General features: G+C 41.5%; 15 non-coding genes and 18 pseudogenes across 15 annotated transcripts; all 33 read right to left on the bottom strand.

The window, feature by feature from the left end:
- Positions 1-113: 113 nt before the first annotated feature.
- LOC132985668 (5S ribosomal RNA) lies at positions 114-222 on the bottom strand (annotated as a pseudogene).
- Positions 223-342: 120 nt separating this feature from the next.
- LOC132985577 (5S ribosomal RNA) lies at positions 343-451 on the bottom strand (annotated as a pseudogene).
- A 121-nt stretch (positions 452-572) lies between these two features.
- On the bottom strand, positions 573-691 carry LOC132985934 (5S ribosomal RNA). The gene has a single exon (XR_009675156.1). It is a non-coding gene; the product is annotated as a 5S ribosomal RNA (ribosomal RNA).
- Positions 692-814: 123 nt separating this feature from the next.
- On the bottom strand, positions 815-933 carry LOC132986230 (5S ribosomal RNA). The gene has a single exon (XR_009675430.1). It is a non-coding gene; the product is annotated as a 5S ribosomal RNA (ribosomal RNA).
- Positions 934-1055: 122 nt separating this feature from the next.
- On the bottom strand, positions 1056-1174 carry LOC132985808 (5S ribosomal RNA). The gene has a single exon (XR_009675085.1). It is a non-coding gene; the product is annotated as a 5S ribosomal RNA (ribosomal RNA).
- A 121-nt stretch (positions 1175-1295) lies between these two features.
- Positions 1296-1404, bottom strand: LOC132985571 (5S ribosomal RNA; annotated as a pseudogene).
- A 121-nt stretch (positions 1405-1525) lies between these two features.
- Positions 1526-1644, bottom strand: LOC132986092 (5S ribosomal RNA). The gene has a single exon (XR_009675303.1). It is a non-coding gene; the product is annotated as a 5S ribosomal RNA (ribosomal RNA).
- Positions 1645-1766: 122 nt separating this feature from the next.
- On the bottom strand, positions 1767-1885 carry LOC132985533 (5S ribosomal RNA; annotated as a pseudogene).
- A 122-nt stretch (positions 1886-2007) lies between these two features.
- Positions 2008-2126, bottom strand: LOC132986032 (5S ribosomal RNA). Its single transcript, XR_009675247.1, has one exon. It is a non-coding gene; the product is annotated as a 5S ribosomal RNA (ribosomal RNA).
- A 121-nt stretch (positions 2127-2247) lies between these two features.
- LOC132986096 (5S ribosomal RNA) lies at positions 2248-2366 on the bottom strand. Its single transcript, XR_009675307.1, has one exon. It is a non-coding gene; the product is annotated as a 5S ribosomal RNA (ribosomal RNA).
- Positions 2367-2486: 120 nt separating this feature from the next.
- Positions 2487-2605, bottom strand: LOC132986374 (5S ribosomal RNA; annotated as a pseudogene).
- A 122-nt stretch (positions 2606-2727) lies between these two features.
- On the bottom strand, positions 2728-2846 carry LOC132986012 (5S ribosomal RNA). Its single transcript, XR_009675228.1, has one exon. It is a non-coding gene; the product is annotated as a 5S ribosomal RNA (ribosomal RNA).
- Positions 2847-2968: 122 nt separating this feature from the next.
- LOC132986103 (5S ribosomal RNA) lies at positions 2969-3087 on the bottom strand. The gene has a single exon (XR_009675313.1). It is a non-coding gene; the product is annotated as a 5S ribosomal RNA (ribosomal RNA).
- A 123-nt stretch (positions 3088-3210) lies between these two features.
- On the bottom strand, positions 3211-3319 carry LOC132985762 (5S ribosomal RNA; annotated as a pseudogene).
- A 121-nt stretch (positions 3320-3440) lies between these two features.
- On the bottom strand, positions 3441-3549 carry LOC132985651 (5S ribosomal RNA; annotated as a pseudogene).
- A 120-nt stretch (positions 3550-3669) lies between these two features.
- Positions 3670-3778, bottom strand: LOC132985578 (5S ribosomal RNA; annotated as a pseudogene).
- Positions 3779-3900: 122 nt separating this feature from the next.
- Positions 3901-4019, bottom strand: LOC132985989 (5S ribosomal RNA). Its single transcript, XR_009675206.1, has one exon. It is a non-coding gene; the product is annotated as a 5S ribosomal RNA (ribosomal RNA).
- Positions 4020-4142: 123 nt separating this feature from the next.
- On the bottom strand, positions 4143-4261 carry LOC132985643 (5S ribosomal RNA). Its single transcript, XR_009675069.1, has one exon. It is a non-coding gene; the product is annotated as a 5S ribosomal RNA (ribosomal RNA).
- A 123-nt stretch (positions 4262-4384) lies between these two features.
- Positions 4385-4493, bottom strand: LOC132985743 (5S ribosomal RNA; annotated as a pseudogene).
- A 124-nt stretch (positions 4494-4617) lies between these two features.
- Positions 4618-4736, bottom strand: LOC132985564 (5S ribosomal RNA; annotated as a pseudogene).
- A 124-nt stretch (positions 4737-4860) lies between these two features.
- On the bottom strand, positions 4861-4979 carry LOC132986309 (5S ribosomal RNA). The gene has a single exon (XR_009675499.1). It is a non-coding gene; the product is annotated as a 5S ribosomal RNA (ribosomal RNA).
- Positions 4980-5103: 124 nt separating this feature from the next.
- Positions 5104-5212, bottom strand: LOC132985758 (5S ribosomal RNA; annotated as a pseudogene).
- A 121-nt stretch (positions 5213-5333) lies between these two features.
- On the bottom strand, positions 5334-5442 carry LOC132985764 (5S ribosomal RNA; annotated as a pseudogene).
- A 350-nt stretch (positions 5443-5792) lies between these two features.
- Positions 5793-5901, bottom strand: LOC132985579 (5S ribosomal RNA; annotated as a pseudogene).
- Positions 5902-6022: 121 nt separating this feature from the next.
- LOC132985991 (5S ribosomal RNA) lies at positions 6023-6141 on the bottom strand. The gene has a single exon (XR_009675208.1). It is a non-coding gene; the product is annotated as a 5S ribosomal RNA (ribosomal RNA).
- A 125-nt stretch (positions 6142-6266) lies between these two features.
- LOC132985744 (5S ribosomal RNA) lies at positions 6267-6375 on the bottom strand (annotated as a pseudogene).
- A 122-nt stretch (positions 6376-6497) lies between these two features.
- LOC132986209 (5S ribosomal RNA) lies at positions 6498-6616 on the bottom strand. Its single transcript, XR_009675412.1, has one exon. It is a non-coding gene; the product is annotated as a 5S ribosomal RNA (ribosomal RNA).
- Positions 6617-6739: 123 nt separating this feature from the next.
- LOC132985756 (5S ribosomal RNA) lies at positions 6740-6848 on the bottom strand (annotated as a pseudogene).
- A 123-nt stretch (positions 6849-6971) lies between these two features.
- LOC132985711 (5S ribosomal RNA) lies at positions 6972-7080 on the bottom strand (annotated as a pseudogene).
- A 122-nt stretch (positions 7081-7202) lies between these two features.
- Positions 7203-7311, bottom strand: LOC132985835 (5S ribosomal RNA; annotated as a pseudogene).
- A 123-nt stretch (positions 7312-7434) lies between these two features.
- LOC132985745 (5S ribosomal RNA) lies at positions 7435-7543 on the bottom strand (annotated as a pseudogene).
- Positions 7544-7665: 122 nt separating this feature from the next.
- Positions 7666-7784, bottom strand: LOC132986234 (5S ribosomal RNA). Its single transcript, XR_009675434.1, has one exon. It is a non-coding gene; the product is annotated as a 5S ribosomal RNA (ribosomal RNA).
- A 124-nt stretch (positions 7785-7908) lies between these two features.
- LOC132986291 (5S ribosomal RNA) lies at positions 7909-8027 on the bottom strand. The gene has a single exon (XR_009675483.1). It is a non-coding gene; the product is annotated as a 5S ribosomal RNA (ribosomal RNA).
- Positions 8028-12500: the final 4473 nt, after the last annotated feature.

The raw sequence follows: 12500 nt of genomic DNA on the forward strand, positions 1-12500 counted from the left end.
TGTGCAGAAAGGGGCCTTTTAAAGATGTCATGCCCTTGATTCTGGCTGAATTTTTGGACATGTGAATATGTCTCTATATGATAAAAAAAAACATATGATCAAAAAAATGAAAAAGCTTACAGCACCTGGTATTCCCAGGTGGTCTCCCATCTAAGTACTAACCAGGCCCGACCCTGCTTAGCTTCCGAGATCTGACGAGTTCAGGGTGGTATGTCCGTAAGCCATTATTGTGTGCAGAAATGGGCCTTAAAGATGTCATTCCCTTGATTCTGGCTGAATTGTTGGACATGTGAATATGTCTCTCTATGATAAAAAAAAAACACATGATCAAAAAAATGAAAAAGCTTACAGCACCTGGTATTCCTAGGCGGTCTCCCATCCAAGTACTAACCAGGCCTGACCTTGCTTAGCTTCCGAGATCGGGCGTGTTCAGGGTGGTATGGCCGTAAGCCATTATTGTGTGCAGACAGGGGCCTTTTAAAGATGTCATGCCCTTGATTCTGGCAGAATTTTTGGACATTTGAATATGTCTCTATATGATAAAAAAAACATATGATCAAAAAAAATGAAAAAGCTTACAGCACCTGGTATTCCCAGGCGGTCTCCCATCCAAGTACTAACCAGGCCCGACCCTGCTTAGCTTCCGAGATCAGACAAGATCGGGCGTGTTCAGGGTGGTATGGCCGTAAGCCATTATTGTATGCAGAAAGGGGCCTTTTAAAGATGTCATGCCCTTGATTCTGGCTGAATTTTTGGACATGTGAATATGTCTCTATATGATAAAAAAAAAAACATATGATCAAAAAAATGAAAAAACTTACAGCACCTGGTATTCCCAGGCGGTCTCCCATCCAAGAACCAAACAGGCCCGACCCTGCTTAGCTTCCGAGATCGGACGAGATCGGGCGTGTTCAGGGTGGTACGGCCGTAAGCCATTATTGTGTGCAGAAAGGGGCCTTTTAAAGATGTCATGCCCTTGATTCTGGCTGAATTTTTGGACATGTGAATATGTCTCTATATGATAAAAAAAAACATATGATCAAACAAAATGAAAAAGCTTACAGCACCTGGTATTCCCAGGCGGTCTCCCATCCAAGTACTAACCAGGCCCGACCCTGCTTAGCTTCTGAGATCGGACGAGATCGGGTGTGTTCAGGGTGGTATGGCTGTAAGCCATTATTGTGTGCAGAAAGGGGCCTTTTAAAGATGTTATGCCCTTGATTCTGGCTGAATTTTTGGACATGTGAATATGTCTCTATATGATAAAATAAAACATATGATCAAAAAAATGAAAAAGCTTACAGCACCTGGTATTCCCAGGCGGTCTCCCATCCAAGTACTAACCAGGCCTGACCTTGCTTAGCTTCCGAGATCGGGCATGTTCAGGGTGGTATGGCCGTAAGCCATTATTGTGTGCAGATAGGGGCCTTTTAAAGATGTCATGCCCTTGATTCTGGATGAATTTTTGGACATGTGAATATGTCTCTATATGATAAAAAAAACATATGATAAAAAAAAATGAAAAAGCTTACAGCACCTGGTATTCCCAGGCCGTCTCCCATCCAAGTACTAACCAGGCCCGACCCTGCTTAGCTTCCGAGATCAGACGAGATCAGGCGTGTTCAGGGTGGTATGGCCGTAAGCCATTATTGTATGCAGAAAGGGGCCTTTTAAAGATGTCATGCCCTTGATTCTGGCTGAATTTTTGGACATGTGAATATGTCTCTATATGATAAAAAAAAAACATATGATCAAAAAAATGAAAAAACTTACAGCGTCTGGTATTCCCAGGCGGTCTCCCATCCAAGTACTATCCAGGCACGACCCTACTTAGTTTCCGAGATCGGACGAGATCGGGCGTGTTAAGGGTGGTATGGCCGTAAGCTGTTATTGTGTGCAGAAAGGGGCCTTTTAAAGATGTCATGCCCTTGATTCTGGCTGAATTTTTGGACATGTGAATATGTCTCTATATGATAAAAAAAAAACATATGATCAAAAAAATGAAAAATCTTACAGCACCTGGTATTCCCAGGCGGTCTCCCATCCAGGTACTAACCAGGCCCTACCCTGCTTAGCTTCCGAGATCGGACGAGATCAGGCGTGTTCAGGGTGGTATGGCCATAAGCCATTATTGTGTGCAGACAGGGGCCTTTTAAAGATGTCATGCCCTTGATTCTGGCTGAATTTTTGGACATGTGAATATGTCTCTATATGATCAAAAAAAACATATGATCAAAAAAATGAAAATGCTTACAGCACCTGGTATTCCCAGGTGGTCTCCCATCCAAGTACTATCCAGGCCCGACCCTGCTTAGCTTCCGAGATCGGACGAGATCGGGCGTGTTCAGGGTGGTATGGCTGTAAGCCATTATTGTGTGCAGACAGGGGCCTTTTAAAGATGTCATGCCCTTGATTCTGGCTGAATTTGTGGACATGTGAATATGTCTCTCTATGATAAAAAAAACATATGATCAAAAAAATAAAAAAGCTTACAGCATCTGGTATTCCCAGGCGGTCCCCCATTCAAGTACTAACCAGGCCCGACCCTGCTTAGCTTCCGAGATGGGACGAGATCGGGCGTGTTACGGGTGGTATGGCCGTAAGCCATTATTGTATGCAGAAAGGGGCCTTTTAAAGATGTCATGCCCTTGATTCTGGCTGAATTTTTGGACATGTGAATATGTCTCTATATGATAAAAAAAAAACATATGATCAAAAAAATGAAAAAACTTACAGCACCTGGTATTCCCAGGCGGTCTCCCATCCAAGTACTAACCAGGCCCGACCCTGCATAGCTTCCGAGATCGGACGAGATCGGGCGTGTTCAGGGTGGTATGGCCGTAAGCCATTATTGTGTGCAGAAAGGGGCCTTTTAAAGATGTCATGCCCTTGATTCTGGCTAAATTTTTGGACATGTGAATATGTCTCTATATGATAAAAAAAAAACATATGATCAAAAAAATGAAAAAGCTTATAGCACCTGGTATTCCCAGGCGGTCTCCCATCCAAGTATTAACCAGGCCCGACCCTGCTTAGCTTCCGAGATCAGACGAGATCGGGCGTGTTCAGGGTGGTATGGCCATAAGTCATTATTGTGTGCAGACAGGGGCCTTTTAAAGATGTCATGCCCTTGATTCTGGCTGAATTTTTGGACATGTGAATATGTCTCTATATGATAAAAAAAAAAACATATGATCAAAAAAATGAAGAAGCTTACAGCACCTGGTATTCCCAGGCTGTCTCCCATCCAAGTACTAACCAGGCCCGACCCTGCTTACCTTCTGAGATCGGACGAGTTCAGGGTTGTATGGCCGTAAGCCATTATTGTGTGCAGAAAGGGGCCTTTTAAAGATGTCATGCCCTTGATTCTGGCTGAATTTTTGGACATGTGAATATGTCTCTATATGATAAAAAAAAACATATGATCAAAAAAATGAAAAAGCTTACAGCACCTGGTATTCCCAGGCGGTCTCCCATCTAAGTACTAACCAGGCCCGACCCTGCTTAGCGTCCGAGATCGGACGAGTTCAGGGTGGTATGTCCGTAAGCCATTATTGTGTGCAGAAATGGGCCTTAAAGATGTCATTCCCTTGATTCTGGCTGAATTGTTGGACATGTGAATATGTCTCTCTATGATAAAAAAAAAACACATGATCAAAAAAATGAAAAAGCTTACAGCACCTGGTATTCCTAGGCGGTCTCCCATCCAAGTACTAACCAGGCCTGACCTTGCTTAGCTTCCGAGATCGGGCGTGTTCAGGGTGGTATGGCCGTAAGCCATTATTGTGTGCAGATAGGGGCCTTTTAAAGATGTCATGCCCTTGATTCTGGCAGAATTTTTGGACATTTGAATATGTCTCTATATGATAAAAAAAAACATATGATCAAAAAAAATGAAAAAGCTTACAGCACCTGGTATTCCCAGGCGGTCTCCCATCCAAGTACTAACCAGGCCCGACCCTGCTTAGCTTCCGAGATCAGACGAGAGCGGGCGTGTTCAGGGTGGTATGGCCGTAAGCCATTATTGTATGCAGAAAGGGGCCTTTTAAAGATGTCATGCCCTTGATTCTGGCTGAATTTTTGGACATGTGAATATGTCTCTATATGATAAAAAAAAAAACATATGATCAAAAAAATGAAAAAACTTACAGCACCTGGTATTCCCAGGCGGTCTCCCATCCAAGTACTAACCAGGCCCGACCCTGCTTAGCTTCCGAGATCAGACGAGATCGGGCGTGTTCAGGGTGGTATGGCCGTAAGCAATTATTGTGTGCAGACAGGGGCCTTTTAAAGATGTCATGCCCTTGATTCTGCCTGAATTTTTGGACATGTGAATATGTCTCTATATGATAAAAAAAAAACATATGATCAAAAAAAATGAAAAAGCTTACAGCACCTGGTATTCCCAGGCGGTCTCCCATCCAAGTAATAACCAGGCCCGACTCTGCTTAGCTTCCAATATCGGACGAGTTCAGGGTGGTATGGCCGTAAGCCATTATTGTGTGCAGACAGGGGCCATTTAAACATGTCATGCCCTTGATTCTGCCTGAATTTTTGGACATGTGAATATGTCTCTCTATGATAAAAAAAAAAAACATGTGATCAAAAAAATGAAAAAGCTTACAGCACATGGTATTCCCAGGCTGTCTCCCATCCAAGTACTATCCAGGCCCGACCCTGCTTAGTTTCTGAGATCAGACAAGATCGGGCGTGTTCAGGGTGGTATGGCCGTAAGCCATTATTGTGTGCAGACAGGGGCCTTTTAAACATGTCATGCCCTTGATTCTGCCTGAATTTTTGGACATGTGAATATGTCTCTATATGATAAAAAAAAAAAACATATGATCAAAAAAATGAAAAAGCTTACAGCACATGGTATTCCCAGGCGGTCTCCCATCCAAGTACTAACCAGGCCCGACCCTGCTTAGTTTCTGAGATCAGACAAGATCGGGCGTGTTCAGGGTGGTATGGCCGTAAGCCATTATTGTGTGCAGACAGGGGCCTTTTAAACATGTCATGCCCTTGATTCTGCCTGAATTTTTGTACATGTGATTATGTCTCCATATGATAAAAAAAAAAAACATATGATCAAAAAAATGAAAAAGCTTACAGCACCTGGTATTCCCAGGCGGTCTCCCATCCAAGTACTAACCAGACCCGACACTGCTTAGCTTCCGAGATCGGACAAGTTCAGGGTGGTATGGCCTTAAGCCATTATTGTGTGCAGAAAGGGGCCTTTTAAAGATGTCATGCCCTTGATTCTGGCTGAATTTTTGGACATGTGAATATGTCTCTATATGATCAAAAAAAACATATGATCAAAAAAATGAAGAAGCTTACAGCACCTGGTATTCCCAGGCTGTCTCCCATCCAAGTACTAACCAGGCCCGACCCTGCTTACCTTCTGAGATCGGACGAGTTCAGGGTTGTATGGCCGTAAGCCATTATTGTGTGCAGAAAGGGGCCTTTTAAAGATGTCATGCCCTTGATTCTGGCTGAATTTTTGGACATGTGAATATGTCTCTATATGATAAAAAAAAACAAATGATCAAAAAAATGAAAAATTTTACAGCACCTGGTATTCCCAGGCGGTCTCCCATCTAAGTTCTAACCAGGCCCGACCCTGCTTAGCGTCCGAGATCGGACGAGTTCAGGGTGGTATGTCCGTAAGCCATTATTGTGTGCAGAAATGGGCCTTAAAGATGTCATTCCCTTGATTCTGGCTGAATTGTTGGACATGTGAATATGTCTCTCTATGATAAAAAAAAAACACATGATCAAAAAAATGAAAAAGCTTACAGCACCTGGTATTCCTAGGCGGTCTCCCATCCAAGTACTAACCAGGCCTGACCTTGCTTAGCTTCCGAGATCGGGCGTGTTCAGGGTGGTATGGCCGTAAGCCATTATTGTGTGCAGACAGGGGCCTTTTAAAGATGTCATGCCCTTGATTCTGGCAGAATTTTTGGACATTTGAATATGTCTCTATATGATAAAAAAAACATATGATCAAAAAAAATGAAAAAGCTTACAGCACCTGGTATTCCCAGGCGGTCTCCCATCCAAGTACTAACCAGGCCCGACCCTGCTTAGCTTCCGAGATCAGACGAGAGCGGGCGTGTTCAGGGTGGTATGGCCGTAAGCCATTATTGTGTGCAGACAGGGGCCTTTTAAACATGTCATGCCCTTGATTCTGCCTGAATTTTTGGACATGTGAATATGTCTCTATATGATAAAAAAAAAAAACATATGATCAAAAAAAATGAAAAAGCTTACAGCACCTGGTATTCCCAGGCGGTCTCCCATCCAAGTAATAACCAGGCCCGACTCTGCTTAGCTTCCAATATCGGACGAGTTCAGGGTGGTATGGCCGTAAGCCATTATTGTGTGCAGACAGGGGCCATTTAAACATGTCATGCCCTTGATTCTGCCTGAATTTTTGGACATGTGAATATGTCTCTCTATGATAAAAAAAAAACATATGATCAAAAAAATGAAAAAGCTTACAGCACCTGGTATTCCCAGGCGGTCTCCCATCCAAGTACTAACCAGGCCCGACCCTGCTTAGTTTCTGAGATCAGACAAGATCGGGCGTGTTCAGGGTGGTATGGCCGTAAGCCATTATTGTGTGCAGACAGGGGCCTTTTAAACATGTCATGCCCTTGATTCTGCCTGAATTTTTGTACATGTGATTATGTCTCCATATGATAAAAAAAAAAACATATGATCAAAAAAATGAAAAAGCTTACAGCACCTGGTATTCCCAGGCGGTCTCCCATCCAAGTACTAACCAGACCCGACACTGCTTAGCTTCCGAGATCGGACAAGTTCAGGGTGGTATGGCCTTAAGCCATTATTGTGTTCAGAAAGGGGCCTTTTAAAGATGTCATGCCCTATATTCTGGCTGAATTTTTGGACATGTGAATATGTCTCCATATGATAAAAAAAAAAACATATGATCAAAAAAATGAAAAAGCTTACAGCACCTGGTATTCCCAGGCGGTCTCCCATCCAAGTACTAACCAGACCCGACACTGCTTAGCTTCCGAGATCGGACGAGTTCAGGGTGGTATGGCCTTAAGCCATTATTGTGTGCAGAAAGGGGCCTTTTAAAGATGTCATTCCCTTGATTCTGGCTGAATTTTTGGACATGTGAATATGTCTCCATATGATAAAAAAAAAACATATGATTAAAAAAATGAAAAAGCTTGCAGCACCTGGTATTCCCAGGCGGTCTCCCATCCAAGTCCTAACCAGGCCCCACCATGCTTACCTTCCGAGATCGGATGAGTTCAGGGTTGTATGGCCGTAAGCCATTATTGTGTGCAGAAAGGGGCCTTTTAAAGATGTCATGCCCTTGATTCTGGCTGAATTTTTGGACATGTGAATATGTCTCTATATGATAAAAAAAAAACATATGATCAAAAAAAATGAAAAAGCTTACAGCACCTGGTATTCCCAGGCGGTCTCCCATCCAAGTAATAACCAGGCCCGACTCTGCTTAGCTTCCAATATCGGACGAGTTCAGGGTGGTATGGCCGTAAGCCATTATTGTGTGCAGACAGGGGCCATTTAAACATGTCATGCCCTTGATTCTGGCTGAATTTTTGGACATGTGAATATGTCTCTCTATGATAAAAAAAAAACATATGATCAAAAAAATGAAAAAACTTACAGCACCTGGTATTCCCAGGCGGTCTCCCATCCAAGTACTAACCAGGCCCGACCCTGCTTAGTTTCTGAGATCAGACAAGATCGGGCGTGTTCAGGGTGGTATGGCCGTAAGCCATTATTGTGTGCAGACAGGGGCCTTTTAAACATGTCATGCCCTTGATTCTGCCTGAATTTTTGGACATGTGAATATGTCTCTATATGATAAAAAAAAAAAACATATGATCAAAAAAATGAAAAAGCTTACAGCACATGGTATTCCCAGGTGGTCTCCCATCCAAGTAATAACCAGGCCCGACCCTGCTTAGTTTCCAAGATCGGACGAGATCGGGCTTGTTCAGGGTGGTATGGCCGTAAGCCATTATTGTGTGCAGAAAGGGGCCGTTTAAAGATGTCATGCCCTTGATTCTGGCTGAATTTTTGTACATGTGAATATGTCTCCATATGATAAAAAAAAAAACATATGATCAAAAAAATGAAAAAGCTTACAGCACCTGGTATTCCCAGGCTGTCTCCCACCCAAGTACTAACCAGACCCGACACTGCTTAGCTTCCGAGATCGGACAAGTTTTTTTTTTTTTATCTTTTATTATCAAAATTACAAAAACATTTATAATTCTTTCACATCATTTACAACAAATGCTATTATAATACATACACCCTCTAAATTAAACCTCCCCTCTGACGCAAACGGCACCCTAAAAACAATAAAAACATAGCATCAGAAAAAAAAACTCAAATCACCCCTGATACCCCCAACTCATGACAACTCTTCTGAGTCCCTCCCCCAAAGCAAACACCCCTCTGAAAACAAACCACAAAAACATACAAAAACCCCACAGTATTCTCAAAAAACCACTGAGAAAAAAAAACCCAAATCAAATCACCCATTTTCCCCATGACCAAAAAAGAAGCCCTCGTACCAAAAAAACCAAAAACAAAATAATTTAGACATCCCACATAATTCCCTCCTCGTTTACTCTACACACATTCGCACCTTCCACAAACATTCTCACAAACTCACTCTCATTCGCTATGTACAGTAATTTAAGATGTGCTTTCCATTCATTCACAAACATTCTCCACACATTCATTTTCTTACTTTCATACAGTGCATAATTCCTCCTGTTAAAAACTGCTTTTCTTGCAAAAGCCAAAATTATATTCATTACATTGTGATTTTTTTGTTTTGTTCCCACCCCCAACAACACCGACAATTCCCACCCCCTTTCATTCCAACACTCATTCTTACTGCATTTCCTCAACATTTCTCTTATTTTTCCCCAAAAATAAACCAATTCCCCACACGTAACAAACAAATGTATTAAATCCTCATCCGTACTTTCACATACACAACACTTTCTTTCATACCTCTCCTTATGGATCTGATGCAGGACGATGCAGGTGAAGATCCTCCTGTGCCTCAGTTTGAAATCTAGGTCAAATATTGCATGTGGTGTATGCGGAATGTTAATGTTCTTCCATATCATGTTGCTTGTTATGTCCGGGTATGTGTCTGTCCATTTTACTTCGGATGTGGGTTTCTGTATTCTATGTGTGATTGCGCACCTATACCAAATTTTTGTAGTGACATCTATAATGTTGTGTTTCTTCTCCCCTAGGCACAGGGAGATCCCCCCCACATCGTCCTGCATCACTCCCTCCTTCTCTTTGATTAATTTTTCCCATTCGCTCGACAAAGACAATTTTACATTTGCAAACACTCCCTCAATCACATCCTTTCTGCACACACACCCTTTATTTTTTAAACCCCTCACCACCATTTGTAAATCAAAATCCCCCCCACAGTTCAGTAAATCCCTTATTCTAATATATCCCGCTTTCGACATAGCTTCACACTTAATTACCCTCTCCCCATTTTTAAAATACGGGCTCGAGAGGAAGGGCAGTCGTAGCACTGACCCTCTCGTTCCGCACTCTGGTACAGTCCAGGATGAAACCTGATACCACGCACTGAGTACTTCCTGGAAAAACCGTGGCAAGTGTTTAAATGAATCCGGGTTATTGATCTGGTACAGGTTGTCCTCGTTGTAGAGTCCAAAACTGCACAGATATTGTTTGAAGTGGTTTTTCCAAACTACGTTCCGGTTCTGGTCCATAAATTTGCCTATCAATTTGACTCTTAGTGCTACTTTTTTTGTAAGTAAATCAATCAAAGCTAGCCCCCCCTGATCTTTAGCCCCTATTATTGTTTTGTGAGCTATACTCGCTGCTTTGTTTTTCCAAATAAAGTCCCTAATGGTCTTTGAAATCTCCTTAAAGGCCCAGTCCGGAAGCGTACAAGTACTCAGCGCATGATTCACTTTGGACAACACGAGAGCATTTGTTACGGCTACCCTTCCTCTCAACAATAGACCCCTCGCTTTCCACAAATTCAATGTTTTTTTTAATTTTACCCACCACCTCTTTCCATGTTACATCATCACATTCATTCTCATTTTTCCCCATATTCACTCCCAACACTTTTCTTCTCTCACACACCGTTTTAAATCCCCACTTATTAACTAGATTGGATTCCTTACCTAGTAACATCATTTCTGACTTATTTTCATTTACTTTTGCCCCAGATGCTCTTTCATAAGTTTGTACATGTTTTAATATCAATTCTATATCCTCCTCTCCTTTTACCATTATATTCACGTCATCTGCATACTGTATTATTTTTACGTTTTCCTTACCTATACCTTTTATGTTTACGTCTTCCGATATCAGTGCTGCCAGCGGCTCTGCTACCAAGCTGTACAACAGCGCTGACATCGGACATCCTTGTCTCACTGACCTTGATATTTTAAAAGAATCAGTTAGTTCCCCGTTACATTTTATCTTGCTTTCCGCTCCTGTATACAACATATTTATCCATTCTCTCATTCTCTCCCCGAATCCAAACTTCTCTAACACCTTCCCCATGAACCCGTGATCTACTCTGTCAAAAGCTTTAGTTAAATCAATCCCTAGCCATATTCCCCCCTCCCCTTCCATATCCCTGACCGTCTGTTTTATTGAAATGATTGAGTCTGCTATGTCTCTGTTTGGTATACTGTATGATTGTGTTTGTTCTATGATTGTTCCTATTACCTCCCTGATTCTATTGGCTATTGTTTTCGCTATGATTTTGTAGTCTGTGTTGAGTAGGCTGATTGGTCTGTAGTTGTCCAGATTTTTATTGTCCCCCTTGTTTTTGTAAAAAATAGTAACCACCCCTTCCCCTAAACTTTTTGGTATATGTTTCACTTTTTCCATATATTTACTCAATTTGTTCACCAAGGGCACCAGCTGCTCTTTGAAAGCTTGGTAGAATTCCGCAGTTAGGCCATCGCTCCCAGGACTTTTGTTTTTGTTTAACCCCTCTAAAGCACTTCTGATTTCTCCCTCTGTAAACTCACAATCACACCACATTTTATCGTCCTCGCTTAGTTTTTTCTTTAAGGCACCCAAAGCTCTGTTCACACTCACGCTATCACACTCCTGTCTCGAAAACAGGCTTTCATAATAGCCCTTTACTATTTCTAAAATTCCCTTTTTATCTGTCACACTTTTACCTGCTTCATTTAATAATTTGTTTATTTCTGTTCTTTTTTGTTTTTGTTTTTCCAGACCTAAAAAAAAGGCTGTACTCCTCTCCCCCTCATACATATATTGTATTTTACTCCTGATGGCTGCACCCCTACTCTTTTTAAGTTCAATCACTCCCAACTGTTCTTTTAAATGTATGTATTTTTCGACACCTACATTATCTACACTGTCAAGCGATGTTATTTCCTCACTTAGTTGTTTTCTCAAATTCTCTTCCTTTCTATTTTCTCTCCACTTTTTCTCTTTACTATAATTGATACACTTTTTTTTAATTCTGACTTTTACACTATCCCACCACACATTCATATCTTCACTCTCATTCCACTCATATCCCACATCATTCAACAATCTTTCCATACTTTTCACAAACATTCCATCATCCAGCAAGCTTGCATTAAAGCACCATATCCCTCCTTTACGTACATTCGTTTCTTTTCTAAACGTGATTTCTATTCCAGCGTGATCGCTCCACATATTAGTTTTATATTCAACTTCTTTAATCCACCTCACTACCTCGCATGTCACCAAAGCATAATCTATTCTAGATTGTTTTAATCTATTTAGTACAATTTGTCTCCTGGAGAACACCCTCTCCCATGGATGTAGCAATCTCCAAATATCAATGCATTGTTTCGTTATCATTATATCTTTAAGTGTCCCCCTGCTCACATCCCCCTTAAACACATTATTTTTTGACACATCGGTGGGTGTCATCGCCACATTAAAGTCACCGATTATTATACAATTCCTTTCCCACCATTTGCTTATTGCAATGAAGAACGTTTTCCTTTCTTTTTCTCCATTCGGTGCATATATATTTATGATTCTTATATTTTTCGTTTCATACACACAGTCTATTACTATTATTCTTCCTTCTTTGTCTCCATAAACCAAATTTACCCCTGTTACCCGACCCGTTTTGACTAAAACCGCCACTCCTCTCGCCCTCGACGTGCCATTGGAGCAGAAAATATGGCCCACAAAGTCTTTTTTTATGTCTTCCACCAGGGAATCATCCCACCTGGTCTCCTGCAGGCACAAAACGTCATTCTGCAAGGAAAGAATCGAATGTCTTTTTTCTTTGTTCCTTAGTCCATTCACGTTAATCGAAAATAAATTAAAGGCCATTATCATAAAAATAAAAACAAAAAAAACGGATTTACAGGGGTTATTGTCAGTCATTATTTGTCCTTACATTTCAATTTTTTCACCAACTTTTTTCGTTGTCCAAGACTTAG

Source organism: Labrus mixtus, chromosome 12 (assembly GCF_963584025.1).
Source record: "Labrus mixtus chromosome 12, fLabMix1.1, whole genome shotgun sequence".
NCBI classification, from domain to species: domain Eukaryota; kingdom Metazoa; phylum Chordata; class Actinopteri; order Labriformes; family Labridae; genus Labrus; species Labrus mixtus.